Source organism: Molothrus ater, chromosome 5 (assembly GCF_012460135.2).
Source record: "Molothrus ater isolate BHLD 08-10-18 breed brown headed cowbird chromosome 5, BPBGC_Mater_1.1, whole genome shotgun sequence".
In the NCBI taxonomy this organism is placed as follows: Eukaryota; Metazoa; Chordata; class Aves; order Passeriformes; family Icteridae; genus Molothrus; species Molothrus ater.
In genome coordinates, this window is record NC_050482.2 from 999,458 (window position 1) to 1,012,994 (window position 13,537).

At 58.2% G+C, this 13,537-nt stretch overlaps 1 protein-coding gene across 4 annotated transcripts in view; it reads right to left on the reverse strand.

Annotated features, from left to right (window-relative positions):
* SHANK3 (SH3 and multiple ankyrin repeat domains 3) overlaps positions 1 to 13,537 on the reverse strand; it is a 164,735-nt gene that overhangs the window by 143,541 nt on the left and 7,657 nt on the right. For all 4 annotated transcript variants that reach the window (XR_008508403.1, XM_054514833.1, XM_054514835.1 and 1 more), the window contains exon 2: positions 8,544 to 8,592. The gene's annotated coding sequence lies outside the window, so the exon portion shown is untranslated. The remainder of the gene's footprint in view (positions 1 to 8,543; positions 8,593 to 13,537) is intronic.

Here is a 13,537-nt window from a genome sequence, read left to right on the forward strand (position 1 = left end):
ATTTCGGGATCCCACCCCGAGGGAGGAGGAAAAAGAGCAGGAAAACCCCAAAATTCCAGCCGGGAAAATGCACTTGGGAAGGAGAAAAACTGGGATAAACAGGGAAAACCACGGGATCCTCCTGATCTGTGGCAGACGGGAGAACCCTTTGGATCCCTGTGGATCCCTTTGGATCCATGCCCCAATCCAATCCCAAATTCTCCTCTCCCCTTTCCCAAATCCCGGGTTTGATTTATTCCCATTTTTTCCCCTCTCTCTGCCTCGTTATCCCACAAATGGAGCGCTCCAGATGGCGATCCCTGGGATTTTTTCCCTTTTTTTTTTTTTTTTTTTTCTCCCATACCTCATTAATTCCCAATAATTTTAAGGCCCCATCTGGGAAAGGTTGGAAAAAATTCCACAACGGAATAATGCCCCGAATTCCGTTTTGCAGAGTCGTTTTCCCTCCTTAAATCCATTTCTCTGCTCACTAAATCCAAACAATTCCACTTTTTTTTTTTTTTTTTTTTTCCCCAAGGAATCCATGGAATCTTTTAGGAATCACAGCCCAAAGAGTCTCATTCTGACAGCAGGGGGAAAAAACACAAGGTTGGAAAAGCTTCCAAGGGAGCTAGAAAAATATTCCAAGATTTTTTTTTCCCTGTGGTGGCATTTTCCTTGGTCTTCTGAAAGTTCCTTGGATTTCTGAGCTTTCCTTGGATTTCTGAACATTCCCCGGATTTCCAAGCATTCCCAAGAGGGTCGGAGCAGAGCCTCCTTCCCACCTTTTCCTGCGGGAACAGAATTCCCAGATTTCCCACCTTCTTCCCATCATTTCAGGATTATAAATCTGGAGCCTTTCCCGAATTCCAATGCTGGGAGAGGCAATTCCAGAGGGAACAGCAATTCCAGAGAGAACAGAAATTCAGAGAGAAATTCCAGAGGGAATCCAGCCAGGAGAGTCCTGGGGTAAGGGCAGTGGGATGGGGAGACCTGGAAAGGATTTTTTGGGAATTTTGGGGGGGATTTTGGGGGATTTTTTGGGAGATTTTGGGGGGGGGGGTTTCAGATTGGATTGGAGCTTTTCACTGGGATTGGAGTTATTCCCTGGGATTTAATTTTTTCCCTGGGATTGGAATTTTGGGATTGGAGCTTTTCCCAAGGAAATGGATTTTTTTTCCCTGGGATTGGAGCTTTTCCCTGGAACTGGAATTTTAACCTGGGAATTGGAATTTTACCCTAGGATTGGAATCAGGGTCAAATTCCTTCTCTTTCCCAACTTTCCCGGTTTTCCCAAGCCCAGGGATGGCTGGGAATCTGCTGCCTCCTCCCCACACCCACATCCCAATCCAGAAAATCCGGGATCCTTTGGGAAAAGGGTTTTTGGGAAGCACCTGGCTCAGTGTGTGCCCAGGTGAGGCCGTTCCCGAGCTTTTCCTGGGAAAAACAGCCGGGAATGACAGGGCCAAGGGAGACCTGGCATCCTGCTGGGATCACTGGGAATGGGCCCAGGAAGAGCTGGGAAAATCCCAGCTGGGATTTTCCAGCCCTGGAATTGTCACTGCCCGGACACATGGGAGAGGGGCCATGGATCCCAAACAATTCCTGCCCTTCCAGGGATCCCAAACCATTCCTGCCCTTCCAGGGATCCCAAACTATTCCTGCCCTTCTTTCCATGAATTCCGAACAATTCCTGCCCTTCCAGGGATCCCAAACAATTCCTGGCCTGCAGAGCTGGATCCAACCCTGTAGCTCCACCTGGCCTGGATCAGGGATCCTGGAAGGATCAGGAATCCAGACCCTCCCCTGGAAGGATCAGGGGAAGGAAACCTGGAAGGATCAGGATCCAATCCCTCTCCTGAAGAGATTTGGGATCCAATCCCTGCCCTGGAAGGATCTGGAGACAATCCCTGTCCTGGAAATATCTGGGAGTCTGGAAAGATCAGGGAGCCAAAGCCTCACCTGGATCAGGGAATGTGGAAGGATCAGGGTGACAAAATCTCTCACCTGGATCAGGGATCCTGGAAGGATCAGGGGAATAAAACCTGGAAAGATCAGGGATCCAATCCCTGCCCTGGAAGGGTCTGGGATCCAATCCCTGCCCTGGAAGGATCAAGGGAGCCAAACTTGGAAAGATCATGGATCCAAAGCCTCACCTGGATCAGGGGGCCTGGAAGGTCTGGGAATCCAGACCCTCACCGGGAATTCTCAGGGGAGCCAAACCCTGCCCTGGAAGGATCAAGGGAGCCAAACCTGGAAGGATCAGGGATCCAACCCCTGTCTGGGAAGGATCAGGGAGGGATCTGGAGCCAATCCCTCACCTGGATCAGGGATCCAGTCCCTCACCTGGAAGGATCAGGGATCCAACCCCTCCTGCAAGGATCAGGGATCCCGACCCTCATCTAGAAGGATCAGGAAGCCTGGAAGAACCAGGGAGCTCAAGCCTCACCTGGATCAGGGATCCAATCCCTCTCCTGCAAGGATCGGGGATCCAACCCTGCCCTGGAAGGATCAGGGATCCAGACCCTCTCCTGGAAGGATCAAGCGAGCCAAACCCAGCCCTGGAAGGATCTGGAGACAATCCCTTTCCTGGAAATATCTGGGAATCTGGAATGATCAGGGAGCCAGAGCCTCACCTGGATCAGGGATCCTGGAAGGATCAGGGATCCAATCCCTGCCCGGGAAGGATCAGGGATCCAATCCCTCCTGGGAAGGATCAGGGATCCAATTCCTGCCCTGCAAGGATCAGGTATCCTGGAAGGATCAGGGATCCAATCCCTGCCCAGGAAGGATCAGGGATCCTGGAAGGATCAGGGATCCAATCGCTCCCGGGAAGGTTCAGGAATGTCGCTTGGGGCCCGGGGACAATCGGCGCCGTTCGTCACCTGCGGGGCCGCTCCTGAGTGACCCTGGAACCCTCGGGAATGGGGGGGACACACGCGGGGGCACGGGGGCTGTCCCGCTCCGTCCCCGCCGTGCCGCCCCCGCGGGGCTGGCAGTGCCACCGGGGCCGGTCCTGGGGCGGTGCCAGCCCCGCCGCGCTGTCCCCGCGCTCATCCGGCCACGGCCAGGTCACCGCTGCTGTCCCCAAGCCACGTGACGGGGACACGGAGCGGCCCGGGCCGGCCCCGCGTGTCCTTTGTCACCGCGGGGGGGTCGGGGACAAACCCGGGGACAGGGACAGGGGACAGAAAGAGGGGACAGGGAAAGCGACAGGGACAGGAGAAAGGACGAGAAGGGACAGGGACAGGAGCAGGGGAAGGAGCAGGGAAAGGGAAGGAACAGGATCAGGATTGTCCCCCTGGAGTCCCCGCCCGTGCCAGGACACGGGGACAGCGCGGGGAGCATCGATCGCCCGCGGGTGGCCGCAGTGTCCCCGCAGTGTCCCCGCAGTGTCCCCAGCGCCTGCCGGGTAATTCCATGGATTTTTCCTCTCCCGCTCTTCCAGGGGCACTGGGACACCGCGGAGGGGCCGGACCGGGCATTAAAGGGCGAGCGCCACCCCCCTGGGGACATGGGGACACCAGCGGGACGAGGGGGGACATCAGTGTCCCCAAATATCGGGATGGGGGGGAATTCAGGGATCCCAGGAGGAGTTATTTGGGATTCTCCAGATTTCTGGAATAGGATCAGAGAATGACAGAATGGGATGGGACATTACCAATCACCCAGTGCCACCACCTGGGGACACCTCCCACTGTCCCAGGCTGCTCCAGCCCCAGTGTCCAGCCTGGCCTGGGACACTGCCAGGGATGCAGGGGCAGCCCCAGCTGCTCTGGCAATCCCAGCCCAGCCAGGAATTGCTCATTGCCAAGATCCCATCCCTGGCTGCCCTCTGGCACTGGGAGCCATTCCCTGGGTGCTGTCCCTCCATCCTTTGGGGTTTTTCCCTCTCCCTGTTTCCCACAGATCCTTCAGGCTCTAGAAGCCAGGATTGGGTCAGCCCGGAGCTCCTTTGTTCTGGGATGAACATTCCCAATTCTCCTGGAGCTCCTGATTTCCAGGATGGACATTCCTGATTTTACTGCTGGAGCTGCTCCATCCCTGCCTGGTCCTTCCAGGATCATCCCAGAGTTTGGTGCCACAAAATCCCAAAATTCCCGGCAGTCCCAGGCCCTGGAGAGGGATTTGGGGACAGGGCAGGGGTGTGGGGACAGGCCACAGGTGTGGGGACAGGAGGGAGATTTGGGGACCGGACAGAGGATTGGGGACAGGACACAGATTTAGGGACAGGACAGGGATTTTGGGACACAACACAGATTTTGGGAAAAGGAGGGAGATTTGGGGACAGGTCACAGGTTTGGGGACAAGACAGAGATTTGGGGATAGAATAGAGATTTGGGGACAAGAGAGGAATTTGGGGACAGGGCAGGCATTGGGGACAGGCCATAGTTTTGGAGCCTCCCCATCACCTTCCCCATCCTGGGAACGGCCCCTCTGGATCGGGAATGGATCGGGAATGTCCCCCCTGGATCGGGAATGTCCCCCCAGTTTCGGGGCTCCCCCATCCCGCTCCGTATCCATGGGAACGTTCCCGGCACCGTCACCATGGAAACCGCAGCGCCACGCGCGGCACTGCGGGACCTGCGCAGCCAGAGGGACAGACGGACACGGACAGAGAGACAGGGGGACACGGACAGAGGGGACAGGGGGGATGGGGGGACAGGAATGGGGACAGGGGGGACAAGAATGGGGACAGGGACAGAGGGACAGAGACAGAGGGGACAGGGGGACACGGACAGAGACAGAGGGACAGGAATGGGACAGGGACAGAGGGACAGGGGGACAGAGGGGACAGGAATGGGGACAGATGGGACAGGAATGGGGACAGATGGGACAGCACCAGAGGAGACAGAGGGCACAGCAACAGGGGGGACAGGGACAAAGGAGATACGGGGACAGGGACAGAGGGACAGGAATGGGAACAGGGACAGAGGGACAGGGGGGACAGCAAAAGAGGGGACAGGGACAGGAGGGATACAGACAGAGGGGACAGGAATGGGGACAGGGACAGAGGGACAGGGGGGACAGGAATGGGGACAGACAAGACAGCACAAGAGGGGACAGGGGACAGCGACAGGGAGGACGTGGACAGAGGTGACAGAGAGACAGGGACAGAGGGGACAGGAATGGGGACAGGGACAGATGGACAGACATGAGGGACAGGGACAGAGGGGACAGGGACAGAGGGGACAGGAATGGGGACAGGGACAGATGGACAGACATGGGGGACAGGGACAGAGGGGACAGGGACAGAGGGGACAGGAATGGGGACAGGGACAGATGGACAGACATGGGGGACAGGGACAGAGGGGACAGGGACAGAGGGGACAGAGGGGACAGAGGGGACAGAGCTGTGCTTGTACGGGACACAGGAAATCCCTGCCAGGGCTGGAGCATTCCAGGATCCCAGAGACCCCAGAGATCCCTGGATGGGGACAGCCCCCCCGTCCCGCAGCAGCTCCCGCCTGGAGCGCCAGCATTCCCATGGATCGGGGCAGGAGCAGGCCCGGAGCTGCGCAGGGACAATCCCAGAGCCCCCAGTGCCACCAGGGGACCAACAAATCCCACAATTCCCGCCCTCATCCCGGGAAATCCCGCTGGTGCCACCCGGGACGGCTCGGTGGTGGCACTGCCACGTCCTGTCCCGTCTGCCACCCCCACGCTGACCCCAAAACCTCCGGGAACCTCCGGGAATTCCGCGGAAGCGTTGGTGGAACACCACCAGAGCCCATCCCGGGAGCTGGAGCTCACCTGTTCCCGGGAATTCCGCGCTGCCCGAGGGCTCGGAGCCACCCGGAGCTGGATCCAGGCGGGACAAACATCCCGGCCCCCCCCCGGCAGCGCCGCTAATGGGATCAGCCCCGCTCCATCTGCTCGGCGGGGCCGCCGCTAATCCCGAGCCAGACCCGGGAGAGGCCGGGAAACGGAGCGGGATCCCGGGAAGGGGGGGAAGTGAATTCTGGGAATGGCGGGGAAATTCTGGAGATTGGAGAAATGGCGAGAATTGGGGAGAAATTGCGGGAATTAGGGGGAAATTAATTGCGGGAATCGGGGAGGAATTACTGGAATTGGGGGGGGGGGGGGGAATAATTATGGGAATCGGGGAGGAATTACAGGATTCAGGGAGAAATTCTGGGAATTGGGGAGAAATTCCGAGAATCAGAGAGAAATTACAAGAATTGGGGAGAAATTACAGGAATCTGGAGAAAATTCGGGAATCGGAGGGAAGTTCTGGGAACTGGGGAGAAATTCGAGGAATCAGAGAGAAATTCTGGGAATTTAGGAGAAATTATGGGAATCGGGGAGGCATTCTGGAAATTGGGGAGATACCCCAGGAATCAGGGAGAAATTACGGGATTTAGGGAGAAATTCTGGGAGTCACGGAGAAATGGTGGGAATTGAGGATAAATTCTAGGAATCGTGGAAAAATTCTAGGAATTGGGGCAAAATCCCAGAAATCGAGGAGAAATCATGGGAATCAGGGAGGAATCCCAGGAATCAGGGGGAAATCTGGGAATTACAGAGAAATCCCAGGAATTACAGAGAAATTCTGGAAATGAGGGAGAAATTCTGGGAATCACAGAGAAATTCTGGGAATCGGGATAAAACCCCAGGAATCAAGGAGAAATAGCAGGAGTTGGGGAGAAACCCCAGGAACTGGGGAGGAATTCTGGAAATCACAGAGAAATCCTGGGAATCAGGGGGAAATCCCAGCAAGTGGGGGAGAAGTTCTGGGAAGCGGGGAGAAATCCAGGGAATCCCTGAGAAATTCTGGAAACTGGGGCAAAATCTCAGGAATCAAGGAGAAATTCTGGGAAGCAGGAAGAAATCCCAGGAATTACAGAGAAATCCAGGGAATCAGGGAACGGCGCTGTCACCCCACCACGGCATCCCTCGAGTCTGGCACCAGCGGGAGACTCCAGACGCGCATTCCAGAGGGAGAACAGCTTGGGAAAGCTCCCACATTCCCGCATTCTCACGTTCCCGCGTTCCCACGTTCCCGCGTTCCCTCCCACAGCCGGCAGGGAAGCGCCTGCAGCGCCCAGAGTGGGAAAACGGGGATTTGAATGGTTTGGAGTGGCTTGGAATGGTTGGAAATGGTCGGGAATAAAGCGCTGGAAGTGCATTCCCGAGGTTCTGGGATGAGGCTGGAGCCGGGAGAAGCCCCCTGGGCTCCTCTGGAATTCCTGTTCCTTGGTTTGACCCCCGGTTCCCAGGATTTCATCCCAAAGCCTGGCACAGGCAGGGAAGGGGCCGGGAGAGCTCCTGAGGTGTCCCTGTGGGAATTCCCAGCTCATCCCTGGGATGGGATGGGGATGGGATGGGATGGGATGGGATGGGATGGGATGGGATCAGCCCAGGGACAGGAGCTGGAATCCCAAATCCTGATGATTCCCAGCACCAGGAATGGCTCCAGATGGGAAAAGCAGCAGGTCCTGGGGCTGGTTTGGGACTGGGATTAGGATTGGGATCAGGACTGAGATCAGGATTGGGATTGGGGTTGAGGTTGGGATCAGGATCGGGATTGGGATTTGGATCTGGGTTGATCGGGATGGGGATCAGGATCAGGATCTTTTCCAGGAACAGAGGAGCTCCAAGGGCCACAGGAAGAGGTCGGGACAGAGATTGGGAAAATCCCTAAGGAAAAACCCCCTCTGGAGGGAGGGTTTGGATCAGGAGGATCCGGACACTTTTCCTTGGTCACCTCCATGGGACATCTGTCCCCTCCCTGTCCCCATCCCAGTGCCACCGGTGCCAGGGGCAGCCGGAGCTTCCAAAGGGTCCGGGAGAAGCCCCACGGCTCTGGGGGGCCCTGCCCAGCCACATTCCCATGGGATTTCCTGGGGGGCCCTGCCCAGCCACATTCCCATGGGATTTTCCTGCTGATGGCACATCCCAGAGCCACAGCTGCTCCTGCCTTGCTCACAGCCAGCACTGCTCAGAGCCTTTCCAGCCTTTCCCAGTTTTCCCAACTTTTCCCATTCCCATTCCTGCCCTCAACTCTCCACACCTGAGCCAGGACTGCTCTGAGCCCTGCCAGCCTTTTCCAGCCTTTCCCAGTTTTTCCCAGGCTTTCCCCATTCCCATTCCTGGAATGGGACTGCTCCGAGCCCCGCCACCCTTTCCCAGTTTTTCCCATTCCCGTCCCCATCTCCCACCCCTGATCCCCCAGAGTTCCAGCTGGATCCCCCACCCCAGGGGCTGCAGGGCCATTCCTGGCCAGCATTCCCGGCTGGATCCCTGGCCTTAGGGCCATTCCCAGCTGGATCCCCCATCCCAGGGCCATCCCCCACTCCAGGACCATCCCCGGCCAGCATTCCTGGCTGGATCCCCCAGGGCCATTCCCAGCCCATATTTCTAACTGGATCGCCCACCCCAGGGCCATTCCCAGCTGGATTCCCCACCCCAGGGCCATTCCTGGCTGGATCCCCTGTCCCAGGGCCATTCCCAGCCCACATTCCCAGATGGATTCCCCATCCCAGGGCCATTTCCAGCTGGATCCCCCACCCCAGGGCCATTCCCAGCCCGAATTCCCGGCTGGATCGCAGGGCCAGGCTCACCTGGCAGGAGAGTCACGGGCCGGGCTCACAGCGCTCCCTCCTCATCCACCTGCGGGGACAGAGGGGACACGTCAGAGCATTCCCGGGAATGGCAGCGCCGGGAATGCATCCGTGGGCACCGCGGGTGGCAGGAGGGAGGGAATGGGAGAATTCCCAGGAAAGGGACAGCAGGGACAGGGAAGGGCACCGCTGGTGTCACAAGGAAGTCAAAATTCCGAGCTCTGAGAATTCCTGACACACAAACCCATCCTTATCCTGAGAATTCCTGACACAGGAGCACATCCTTATCCTGAGAATTCCTGGCTCACAAACCCGTCCTTATCCCGAGAATGCCCAACACAGGATCCCGTCCTTATCCTGGGCTGTCCCAGCAAGAGCTCCAGGGAACATCCCAGGGATCAGGGAGAGGGATGCAGGAACCTGGCTCATGGATGCTTCTCCCACCCTGGATCAGTGGGATCCTCCAGCACCAATCCCACCCTGGATCAATGGGATCCTCCACTTTTCCCACCCCAAATCAGTGGGATCCTCCAGCACCATTCCCACTCTGGATCAAGCTCTTCCAGGACTTTTCCCACCCTTAGTAAACGAGGATTCTCCAGCATCAATCCCACCCTGGGGTTCTTCCTGCACTTTTCCCATCCTGGATCAGTGGGAATCCTCCAGCACTTTTCCCACCCCAAATCAGTGGGATCCTCCACTTTTCCCACTCTGGATCAGTGGAATCCTTCACTTTTCCCAGTGGGAATCCTCCAGCACTGATCCCACCATAGATCAATGGGATTCTTCCCACAATTTTCCCACCCCAAATCAGTGGGATCCTCCACTTTCCCCAGCCTGGATCAGTGGGATATTCCAGCATTGATCCCACTCAGGATCAGTGGGATCCTCCACTTTTCCCAGCCTGGATCAGTAGGATCTTCCAGCACTTTTCCCAGCCTGGATCAGTGGGATTCTCCTCCACTTTTCCCACCCCAGATCAGTGGGAATCCCCCAGCACCGATCCCACCATAGATCAATGGGGTTCTTCCCACACTTTTCCCACCCCAGACCAGTGGGATCCTGCACTTTTCCCACCCTGGATCAGCGGGATCCTCTCCCGGCTCACTCCCATCCTCCCTCAGGGGTCGCCCCTTTTCCTTGCTCCTCGGGGCCAGCGCCCACCTCCAGCCCGGAGATTCGGGAAGGGCATCCAGGGAATGGGAGCATCCAGGGAGCCTCTGGGGCCGCTCGCCGCCGCCAAAGCCGCGCTCGGGGCGGGCGCTGAAATGGCTGCTGGTTCTTAGGGAATTAAAAATGCATGGCTTGGGAATTCTCCGAGCGCCGCAGCTGCTGCCAGCCGGGAAAGGGGGGGAAAAGGGGGAAAAAAGGGGAAAAAAGGGGGAAAAAAGGGGGAAAGGGCCGTGCCTGGGGCGCCCTTTGTGCCCCAAAACCCCTGGAGCACCACGCAGGTGCCTGGCCGGAATCCTGGGAATGTTTCCCAAGGTCTCCTCCTTCCTGCACCTGGAAAAGTCGCGGCTGGTGTGGAAAATGACGCTGGCGGAATTCCCGAGGGGCTGGAGCTGTCACCGGCTGGACCGGCGCAGGGGACGCTCCTGGGGACAGGGAAGTGGCACTGGGGTTTGTGCAGGACCTACGGAAAGGTTCCTGGGAATATCCAGGGAATGCTCTGCCTGCAGGGACATCCAAGCTCCCCGAGCGAATCCTGGTTTTGGGATGAGGGAGAACACCCCCACAGGCAACCCCCCAAAATCCCGGATTTTGGCTGCTCCAGAGCCAGGCAAGGGCTGGGAGCAGCCCAGGCCTTCCCAGCCTGAGCTCCCCATAAAACACAAATCCCAGGAAAACCCAAAACGGGCGGGAAGAGCGGCCAAAGGGCGAGGAGAACTCGCAGGAAGGGGGAGGAAAAGGCGGAATTGGCGCCTCGGGACTTGGGAGAGGAGAGGGGAGTGAGATAAGAGCCGTGACATCCTGAGCAGGAGCGGAAAATCCCGTGGGATCCGGCGCTGAAGGGGAGGAGGAAACGCTTCCCTGCCTGGCAGGAAGCGCCAAGGAGAGAATTCCCAGCCGGATCCAGAGGTTCCGGAGGGGGAGGCGCTGCCGGGGGGGCTCCGGGGATCACGGCAGCACCGGGAGGGATTTTCCTGCTCTCCAGCCCCCTTCAGGGCTCAGGTGAGGCCCGGCTGGAATTCCAGCCCTGGGAACGCGTATCCAGGGATTCCAGAGGCGCCGGGAAGAGAAATGGGATGCTGGCAGGAGGAGATTCTCCTGGGAATGGGAGGGAAAAGATTCCAGAGTTTTTCACTGGCCCCAAGAAATTCAACTCGGCACGGGGAATGAATTGTGCCAGAGATCCAGGAGTTTTGCAGCCGTCAGGATCCCAACCCTGGCATTCCCAAAGATCCTGGATCCTGGGATTCTTGTTCCCATCCCAACCCTCAAATCCCAAAGGATTCTGGGTTTTGGAATTCTTGTTCCTATCCCAACCCTCACATTCCTGAGGATTCTGGGTTTGTTGTTCCCATCTCAACCCCTCACGTTCCCAAGGATCCTGAAATTCTTGTTCTCATCCCAATCCTCACATTCTCAGGAATCCTGGATCCTGAGATTCTTGCTCCCATCCCAACCCTCAAATCCCAAAGGATCCTGGGTTTTAGAATTCTTGTTCCCATCCCAACCCTGACATTCCAGAGGATTCTGAGTTCTGGGATTCTTCTTCGCATCCCAACCCGCACATTCCTAAAGGATCCTGGGATTCTTGATCCCATCCCAACCCTCACACTCCCAAGGATCCTGGATCCTGGGATTCTTGCTCCCATCCCAACCCTCACATTTTTCCAGAAAATTCCTGTGGAAAAAAAAACCCAAACCAGCCCCAGTTTTTCTGGGAAAACCAAACTCATCCACGGATTTGGAAAAATTGTCACCTCCCGCTGCCATCCCACTGTCCCCAAGGTCCCCTGGGGCTGGCGGTGACACCAGGGAGAGCTCCGGGATCTCCCATCCCAACGGGATCCCCCAGGGACCCTCCAAAGGCTCGGGAATCACCGCGGGAAGGGCTCATCCCGGGCTCCTGGGCTCTCCGGGAGCTGCAGCCCCCGTTCCAGCCGGGAGCATCCCGGGGACGCGGCTGCGGGGCCGGGAAGGGCCGCGGGCATTTCCTGCGGGAGGGAAGGGAAAGGAACGGCCGCCCCACGGCGCTTCCGGCCATTCTTGCCGCTCCCCGGAGGGTTTCCAGAAAAAGCAGAGAGATCCAGGCCTGGAAGCTGAAATCATTCCCGAAAAAAGGGCAGGAATGCCAGCCCTTCCCAAGGGATGGGGTGGGAGACAGCCCCGACCCCAAAATCCATTTTTGGGGTTTTTGGTGCCCGGCACCGAACCCAAACCCATGGGGGTCTCTTGGTGCTTCTCATCCCAGCGTGAAAATTCCACCGGAATTTGGGATGGGATTCCCAGGGAAGTGTTGGGGTCCCCATCCCTGGAGGTGTCCCAGGAATTCCTGGATGTGGCACTCAGGGATCTGGGTTGGGGACAAGGTGGGGAACAGGCACGGGTTGGGGTCGGTGACCTTGGAGGGATTTTTTCCAACATAAACAATTCTGAGATCTGGGTTCTGGAATTCTGGGATTGTGGGAAAATGGGATTTGGGATTCTGGGATTGTGGGGTTCAGGGATTTGGGGGTTTTGGATTCTGGGATTCTCAGGTCTAGGGTTCTGGATTATGGGATTGCAGGTTTCTGGAGTTCTGGGATCTGGGATTCTGGGGTTCTGGATTGTGGGGTTCTGGGGCTCTGGAACCTGGGGTTCTGGGATTCTGTGATTGTGGGAATATGGGATTTTGGATTATGGGCTTCTGGTGTTCCAGAATCCTGGATTCTGAAATTTTGGGATTTGGGGATTGTGGGTTCTGGGATTCTTGGGTTCGGGTGTTCCGGGATTCTGAAATCCCGGATTCTGGGATTTGGGGATTCTGGGATTTGGGGATTCTGGGATTCCCAGAAAGTGCCCCCCACAGCACCATCCCCTCCCAGCTGGGGCTGTGCAGGACCATGACCCCCAGCCCCACTGTGGGGTACAGGAGCTGTCTGTGGGGTACAGGGGGTGTCTGTGGGGTGCAGGAGGCGTCTGTGGGGTACAGGGGGTGTCTGTGGGGTACAGGAACTGTCTGTGGGGTACAGGGGGTGTCTGTGGGGTGCAGGAGCTGTCTGTGGGGTGCAGGGGGTGTCTATGGGGTACAGGAGGTGTCTGTGGGGTACAGGAACTGTCTGTGGGGTACAGGGGGTGTCTGTGGGGTGCAGGGGGTGTCTGTGGGGTACAGGAACTGTCTGTGGGGTACAGGGGGTGTCTGTGGGGTGCAGGAGCTGTCTGTGGGGTACAGGAACTGTCTGTGGGGTACAGGTGGTGTCTGTGGGGTGCAGGGGGTGTCTGTGGGGTGCCCCCTGGGACCCAGCCCCGCCGAAGCCGCGCTGCCACCCCCAGGCCCCGCCCGGCCCCGTTTGTCCCCGAGTCCCGCGCCAGGGCCACCCCGGTGCCACCGAGCCGCCAGGGCCCTCAATATTTCATGAGGGAGGAATCGGCCGCTCCCTGCTCGGGTTACCCTGGAGCGCGTCCCTGCTGTCCCCAGCGCCAGCCTGGCGGCCGGGCCAGTGCCACCTGCTGCCACCAGGCCTGACACGGCCACACGCTGCCACCAGGCCTGGCCAGTGCCACCCACTGCCACCAGGCCCGACACGGCCACACGCTGCCACCAGGCCTGACACGGCCTCTCGCTGCCACCAGGCCTGGCCAGTGCCACCCGCTGCCACCAGGCCTGGCCAGTGCCACCCGCTGCCACCCTCTGAAAGCCTCTGTCACCCACTGCCACCAGGCCTGACACGGCCACACGCTGCCACCAGGCCTGACACGGCCTCTCGCTGCCACCAGGCCTGGCCAGTGCCACCCGCTGCCACCCTCTGAAAGCCTCTGTCACCCGCTGCCACCAGGCCTGGCCACTG